Source organism: Hydractinia symbiolongicarpus, chromosome 4, assembly GCF_029227915.1.
Source record: "Hydractinia symbiolongicarpus strain clone_291-10 chromosome 4, HSymV2.1, whole genome shotgun sequence".
Taxonomy (NCBI): Eukaryota; Metazoa; Cnidaria; class Hydrozoa; order Anthoathecata; family Hydractiniidae; genus Hydractinia; species Hydractinia symbiolongicarpus.
Window position 1 is genome coordinate 10,168,998 of NC_079878.1, and position 7,254 is coordinate 10,176,251.

Consider the following 7,254-nt stretch of genomic DNA (forward strand, 5'->3'; position numbering starts at 1 on the left):
TTCTTGCATATCATTTCGGTATTCTTGGCATTCCTACATTAAAAATGTAAATATTTCTTAAACACGCGGGAATTGGTAAGAACGATTAAATTAAGCACAACATTTTGTCAAGGAATTTATATTAAACATAAAACATGGCATTTTCCCAACCATGTTTATCTAGACAAAATTGGCAGTAATGTATATTAAATTTGACAAGCAAGTAGCGAGACGCACGCAATCCAGCATAAAAGGGACAGACAAACCCATGGATTTTTCCACGAGCAACCTACTATCTTTTCCACAATTACTACTGTTATACTTCTAAAAGAAAATAATATAGGAAAAAATGCATTCGCACAATGAAAAAAAAAAGTAATAATGCTTGGGACAACATCATTTGAAATTAAATATAACCCTAACCATTCTTATCAAATTAGAGAAATTATTAATAATGCAATAATAAATAATCTTCATGGCCTTTAATTTACCCCTTTTACCAGAACCTACCAACAGTTGATATTTAGAGAACAACTACATAAAATATAAGGCTCTTACAGTCCATATAGAACGTCATAACAGCAACAAAAAAGTTCTTTGCTATTAAGGAAACATCAACGAAACAACAACACACATGTAGTAAGAAGAGTAAATTGAAAGAAGATAATTTACATAGAATTAGACTTAGAACACATTGTGTTCTAAGTCTAATTGTATGTAAAAAAGTTTATCAAAAGTTATAAAGAGTGGGGGTCAGAATCAGCCCTTGTTTGGGAAGCCGCAGTCATAATATTGTCTAGATACCCCAGACGAGGTTAAAATCAAATCACAAGGCAAACTATTGTCAAGTAATTTTTTTATGAAGTTTGTGAGAAAGGCCTAGTTTCCAAAATTTTAACCCACCGTTCTACTTTGTGGCTGCAAGATTTCACAATGTAAATGTTAATTAGGCATAAATTTTGTGAGTTAATTTCACATTTTATACTTTCTCATATTTTACTTTTTCGTATGGTTACAAATTCATTTATGAATAAGACACTCACAACAACATGATTCAGTAAAACAAAAACGAATATTGTCCCATACAGTCTGTCTGAATTTTGCAAGATAACTAAATAATCATTTAATGTAAGTGATGAAAACAGGTACCAAAAAGAGATTTCAGATGTAAGTCCTTCACCAACTATATAACACAGTAGTACATCTATATAAGTTCTCCACCGGGATAATTTGTATTATTTAGCTGTTATACATATTTTAATGCTTATGCACTTACCTCTATCTTTTCTTTCTCCTTTAATTCATGTTTAAGTGTAATAACCTCATCCATTATTTTATTTTTTCATTTTCCTGCGATTTAAATGTACAAAAAAGGTTTCAATTGAGATGACGTCATCAAAAGTTATGTCAAATTGTGAATATAATAAAAAACAATGATTAATAGGCATGCCCCTTTTTTTGTTGTATAAACAATCTGGTTCAAACTATACACAGAGGACATTAAGTATGCTACAGAAATGTGCTTAAGTGCGCAAAAAAGGTCAGTAAAGATAGGGTTATTATATGCAGAACATTACTCTGACGTTTTAAGGTATTTCAAATAACTGACTTACTTCTACCGCCTTTTTTCTCGTGTCAGCACATCCTCAATCTCATGGAATTTAAAACAACAAAAGCATTTATCAATAAAAGTTAATAAATTTACATTTACTTGGAAAATTTTCTAGCCCGTACAAATAACAATGACATACTATGGAAAACTCTAAATATAAATATATATATTTTTTATATACTATTTGAAAAGGTACATACTACTACATACTCTAAAAATTTAAATTGTTTAAAGTTTTTTTTCTATGGACATACAAATCAAAACTTAGGGTGTTTGATCAAACTTTTACGGCATCAGCAATGTACAATAAAGAAGCTTTAGTATAAGAATTTTCGTTATCATACTATATACAACACTCGGTGAGAAAGTTCAAATTGATTTCTGACCTTTACAGCGTTCAGTCGAGCAATTTTGTTGTCGATGAATATATTTTTCATTGACAACAGCTAGATGCAGCATGATATGGTAATTACACAGAAATTATACAAATAAAATTTTTACTTTTGTTAATTACAAAATTACTGTACCCAATCAGTCGCATTCTAAAATAAGAGAAGGAGAAAAAAAATTTTATCGAGAGACTGAAATCTCTTTTTCCGAAACAGATTTATACAATGCTATGCAAAATGTGAAACTTATCGCCACATTTTTAATATTATTCAAGGAAAGAAATAACTTAAAAAGTGTATTTTTCAAGAACATGAAGTGCATTACTTCTTGGCATTAATACATGCATTATTTAAAACGCACTTACTCTCCGAACCTTCAAAACCAGAAATCCTTTTTGTTTATTTCGCCAATGAACAACACTATTTTGTTGTTGAGTTTCCTATAAATAAGATATAAGAAAATATTTTGCATTACTGAATTTTGCTAGATGCAAAAAAATTAAAAAAAAAGAGATTCGACATTGTTTTAACTTTGACAGCTAGTCAAAAAACAACTTTTAGTTTTCTGCTTATAAACACTACCTTTACCCTGGACTGTTGATAGATGTTTTAAGGTCAAAAAATGTTTTATATCAAATGAATCATACATATGTTCCTAAAGTCTTTCCAAGAAATCTTTTCACTGTGTAAACTTAATAAAATTCACCAATTTATGAGAAAAAATATTGACATTGTTAGCAGATTGCCTTTGTTGTTATTGGTGGCAGCAATTACATGGCGTAGAGTGCAATTCACCACTAATTTTAATGAGTTTTTTTTAATTCTGTAGAATAAGAAAAATTTACACCTACATAAATTACTAGTCAAAAACTAAGAGTAACAAATTGCCACCTATACTATGCAATACGAACTATTTAACTTTTTTTCCATAACATTTTATGTGTTCGTAGTCACACATTGGAAAATTTGGTAACTTTACCGAACTATTATATAGCTCTAATTTTTTTCTTTGGATTTTACGTTGTAGTGTTACCAAAAAATGGGTGAAGTCTTGTAAAACATAAAATGTTTTCATACGCTTTAGGGGATTTAAAATTAGTGTGATTAAGCTAATTTTTACTACTACATACCGTTAAAATTCGTATGTACAATAAAAAAAAGTTCAGGATAAAACTTTTGGTTATCATCCTATATACCGTAAAAGTTTGAACAAACACCAATGCTTAAAGTTTTTTTCCCACGGACATACATTTAAAAGCTTAGGGTGTTCATCAAACTTTCACGGCATCAACAATGTACAATAAAAAAGAAGACCGTTTGTTATCATACTACATACCGTAAAAGTTCGAACAAACACCAATGCTTAAAGTTTTTTTCCCACGGACATACATTTAAAAGCTTAGGGTGTTCATCAAACTTTTACGGCATCAACAATGTACAATAAAAAAGAAGACCTTTTGTTATCATACTACATACCGTAAAAGTTCGAACAAACACCAATGTTTAAAGTTTTTGTACCAATGACAAACAAATAAAAACTTAGGGTGTTTGCTCAAACTTTTACGGCATCAACAATGTACAATTAAAAAAGAAGACCTTTTGTTATCATACACATACCGCAAAAACTCGAATGTATAATAAGAAAAATTCCAGTATAAGAATTTTGGTTATCATACTATATACAGTAAAAATTCGAACAAACACCAATGTTTAAAGTTTTTGTACCAATGACAAACAAATAAAAACTTAGGGTGTTTGCTCAAACTTTTACGGCATCAACAATGTACAATTAAAAAAGAAGACCTTTTGTTATCATACACATACCGCAAAAACTCGAATGTATAATAAGAAAAATTCCAGTATAAGAATTTTGGTTATCATACTATATACAGTAAAAATTCGAACAAACACCAATGTTTAAAGTTGTTGTCCCAATGACAAACAAATAAAAACTTAGGGTGTTCGATCAAACTTTTACGGCATCAACAATGTACAATAAAAAAGCTCTAGTATTAGACTTTTGGTTACATACTATATACCGTAAACACTCAGTGAGAAAGTTAAACTTAATGTCCTACCTTCACAGCGTTCACTTGAGTATTTTTGTTGTCGATGAATATTTTTTCATTGGCAATGGCTAGATGCAGCATAATATGGTAATTACACAAATATTATACAGATCTCAAGTCTAAGCTAATTTTTAGCCATATTCGTATAATTGATGACATCTTTAGCAATAATGCTAACATTGACTAAGTTGTTATTGGAGACCTTGTCAGCACTGGCCCTAAGTTTTAATCAACAACTTTAGAAATTACAGTGTTTGGTTGCTGCTTTATATTTCCATAAGGGGTGCAATTTCAGAAATTGTGCTCTCAATAAGCGAAACAAACTATGTAATAAGTTGAACCCTAATAGGTGTCGTTTTAAAAGTAACACTAAGTCATAACATTACTGCAGAAATTTGGTCCCTGTCTCATTTGGATTTCATGTTTTTTAAATTTCTCTCAATAAGGGGAATGATGAATAATTTTAGCAAATTTTTGGTAGATATCCAAAGTTTGATTGCTTACTTGTTGTTGATTACAATATTCTTGTACCCATTCAGGCGCATTCTAAAATAAGAACAACACCTGTATTTCTTAGAATAAGTGGTTAGATGTTACATATGTGAAGGTGTATCTGATACATGTGACTTTACATTACATGGTACTTACCGCTATCCATAATAGAATGTCATCTGAACAAATTAAGCCTATATTAGACCAAAATCAAAACTTATATCAACAAAAAGCCACATAATTGTGAGATATTCAATATGTTAAAACAATGCGTATACGTACGGAACAATGTAGGGTTCAGTTGTTGGACATGGACCTTCATAAACCCTAAATATAAAATATAACATGATATATGCTTTACCCTTTCGATACAGTAAACTTCCATGCTTCTCATGGAAGTATGATAAATTCTACAGTGCTATCCCAAATAACTTCACGTCTTAGGTCTTAGGTATTGCTTGTCATAATATTGCCAACGTACTTACTCAGGTACACGACAAGTCTTTGCCCTTTTTGCTGACCGAGCCTTGTAGCTGGTTAGTAAAAAATCTCACAATTATAAATCGCTGGGTTCCTTATCATTATTTTATATAGACGTATTAGCAGTTGCCTAGGTTTTTAGCAAATATACATATATTTATAATAGTCGTTAGCCTGTGGCAAATTTAATGCCATACGTACTTCCAGAATCGCACTCTATAAGGTAGAGGTGGATAATATTGTGATTATAGGAGCAAATATCGTCGCTTTGAAACAAAAAGGCCTTAAGTGCATTTTTCTTATTTTGAGGAAAAGCAAAAACAAAAATTGACTTGGAGTTATTTCTTGAGCTATTAGCCAAAAAATGAAAATTCTTGGTAATAAAAGAGGTAATTTAGGATACTTTAAATATGTCTTACACTTTTTTTGATATCGACATTTTCTGTGCCAATTTTGAAAGAAAAGTGACTTAAGGCTTTTTAACGTTAACCTTTTTGCATTTCTCTTATTTTGAGAAGAAGAAGAAGAAAAATTGGCTTCACAATATTTTTTGACCTATTAGCCATAGAATGAAAATTTTTGGTAATAAAAGAGGTAATTTGGAATACTTTAAATATGTCTTACACTTTTTTGGATTTGGACAGTTTTGGAGCCAATTTTGAAAGAAAAGTGACTTAAGGCTTTTTAACGTTAACTTTTTAAAAAATAACATCAAGGGGTAATGAAAAATAAACATGAATGTTAAAATCATTGGGAAAAAAAAAGTATTTGCTTTAAGAAATGTTCATTTTATTGGACTTTGGCCTGGGTGTCAGTAACTAGTTTTATAAAAAATTGTTAAAGATCTTGGTATTAATGAGGGCACGTAAAATTTATGTTACAGACGGAATCATAGAAAATGTACCTCAGGGCAAACTTTAACTTTATAAGTAATATTTTTTGATTTTATTATCAGAATTCAAATAAATAAGACTAGAGTAATCTAACACCACCCTCAGGGATGAAAAGTCAAGGAATTATAAAACGTGGTTTAAAGTTTGTAAGTTGAAGTTAGAAGAAGTTAACTGCAGTTTGGTTTTTGAATTTTTTGGTTACACAGTACAATCTTGTAAACGATATTCAGTTAAGAGAAGAGAAAAGGTCATGCAAATAGAAGTTTAGTAGAACCTTTTGCAGAACATTACTAGTATACACAGTCTATCTATTTACTAAATATATCGTTAAATAAATTAGAAATATTCAATTGGAACAGAAAATACAAATAAATTTAAATATATTCACCACGTGATGTCATGGATAGGGGGAGGGAGGTATCATTTGATACTGCCACCCTAATTTCACTGCCACGTGGTGAAACCCCACGTTTCTTTCCTTAGAATTTTTGTTTAATCAAACACTGTTTAAGATTTGTGAAAACCTTTGTATGCATGTTTAGTTAAAAATAGAAGTAGTTGATTGCAGTTTTTTTTACATTATTTTAGGCTACTATACAATGCACATAGCAACAGATATCTTAGAAGATATTGAGCCAAGAATAGAGAAGTTTATTTAAAAATAAATTTCATTTGTAAATATATTATTAAATCTAGAAATAAATTAGATTGAATGGAACAAAAAATAAAAAATAAAATATTCTCAGAACACGATGTTGTAGATGGAGAAAGGGCGGTAATCATTTGATACTGATACCCTCATTCCACTGCCACGTTGTGATACAATCTCTGACTCCAAGTCCCACCCCTTAGAAATTTTTGTTTAATCAAACATTGTTCAAGGTTGTTCAAGAATCTTTGTATGCATGTAAAGTTAAAAATAGAAGTTTTTGCATTATTTTGTAGGTTATTTACTTTATAAATGAGACAAACATTTATGAAAATAAAAGTTTCGTAAAATAATTTTGAGAATATTGTTAGTATTGCAGTCTATCTAAATTGTTAATATATTAAATCTAGAAATAAATTAGGAAAATTTAAATGGAACAAAAAATAAAAATAAAATTGAAATATTGAAATCACTGGTAGAGTGTAACAATCATTTTGTAACTGGTAGGTTATCAAAAAAGGAATGGTGTCGTTCTGGAATCAACCCTTTAGAACAAAGTTTCTTTAAATCTTCTTTTTTTTGTGATGAAATACCACAAGGAAATGGATATTTTTCCATATGCTTTTTCCTCTGAACCAATTCTTTCTTTCTTATTTCTCTTTTTGGAGCAGAAAATGTAGCTTTGCGATAC

The 7,254-nt window shown here is 29.9% G+C and overlaps 1 protein-coding gene across 1 annotated transcript in view; it reads left to right on the forward strand.

Annotated features, from left to right (window-relative positions):
• The window catches only part of LOC130641178 (putative leucine-rich repeat-containing protein DDB_G0290503), a 43,053-nt gene extending 36,137 nt beyond the window's left edge, over window positions 1–6,916 (forward strand). The window contains exon 19 of the mRNA XM_057447866.1: window positions 6,503–6,916. The gene's annotated coding sequence lies outside the window, so the exon portion shown is untranslated. The remainder of the gene's footprint in view (window positions 1–6,502) is intronic.
• The last annotated feature ends 338 nt before the right edge of the window (window positions 6,917–7,254 follow it).